We start from the raw sequence: 706 nt of genomic DNA, 5'->3' as shown, positions 1-706 counted from the left end.
GCACATACCTCACTTTGAGTAGCTTGTCTTATTGAGAGTATGGTCTTCATTAGCATGTCTAATTTATTTTCAATAGCTGTTATTTGTGAGGAAGATCCATCTCGAACATTTACTTCATAAACACTCCTACTCCTTGATCCTTGCCTTCCTCCAGTAGAGAATTGCTGAGAATTTTCACTTAAAGTCTCAAATATTTGAAAAGCCTCATTACTTGTTTTATTCATGAAAGCTCCCCCACATGCTGAGTCCACTAAGACTTTGTTGGCATCGTTCAAGCCTTCATAAAAGGATTGAGCTTGGTCATCTTTGGAAAAACCATGATGAGGACACTTGCGAAGCAACTCATTGAAATGCACCCATGCTTCATGAAAAGAATCTCCATCTTTCTGCTGGAAGGCATTTATCTCCTTTCTCAATTGCCTTGCTTTCTGAGCAGGGAAATACTTTGTGATGAACTTGGTAGCCAGCTGATCCCATGTGGTAATAGATCCTGCTAGCAAGGAATTTAACCACCACTTAGCATCATCCTTTAGAGAAAAGGGAAAAAGAATTAACCTGAGTCCCTCGGCATTTAGGTGTTGGATGTTCTGTGTCCTACACAGATCATAGAATTCCCGAAGGTGCATGTTCGGATCCTCCATCGACTTTCCATAAAAGTGTGGTACAGAATTGATCAATTGAGGAGATATGCTATATGTAGATGCCG

General features: G+C 40.4%; 1 non-coding gene across 1 annotated transcript; it reads left to right on the top strand.

Moving 5' to 3' along the window:
• Positions 1-312: 312 nt before the first annotated feature.
• Positions 313-419, top strand: LOC119999166. Its single transcript, XR_005468346.1, has one exon. It is a non-coding gene; the product is annotated as a small nucleolar RNA R71 (small nucleolar RNA).
• The last annotated feature ends 287 nt before the right edge of the window (positions 420-706 follow it).

Source organism: Tripterygium wilfordii, chromosome 5 (assembly GCF_013401445.1).
Source record: "Tripterygium wilfordii isolate XIE 37 chromosome 5, ASM1340144v1, whole genome shotgun sequence".
Taxonomy (NCBI): domain Eukaryota; kingdom Viridiplantae; phylum Streptophyta; class Magnoliopsida; order Celastrales; family Celastraceae; genus Tripterygium; species Tripterygium wilfordii.
The sequence above is the reverse complement of the archived record's forward strand: the minus strand, read 5'-3'. Positions and strand labels throughout refer to the sequence as shown.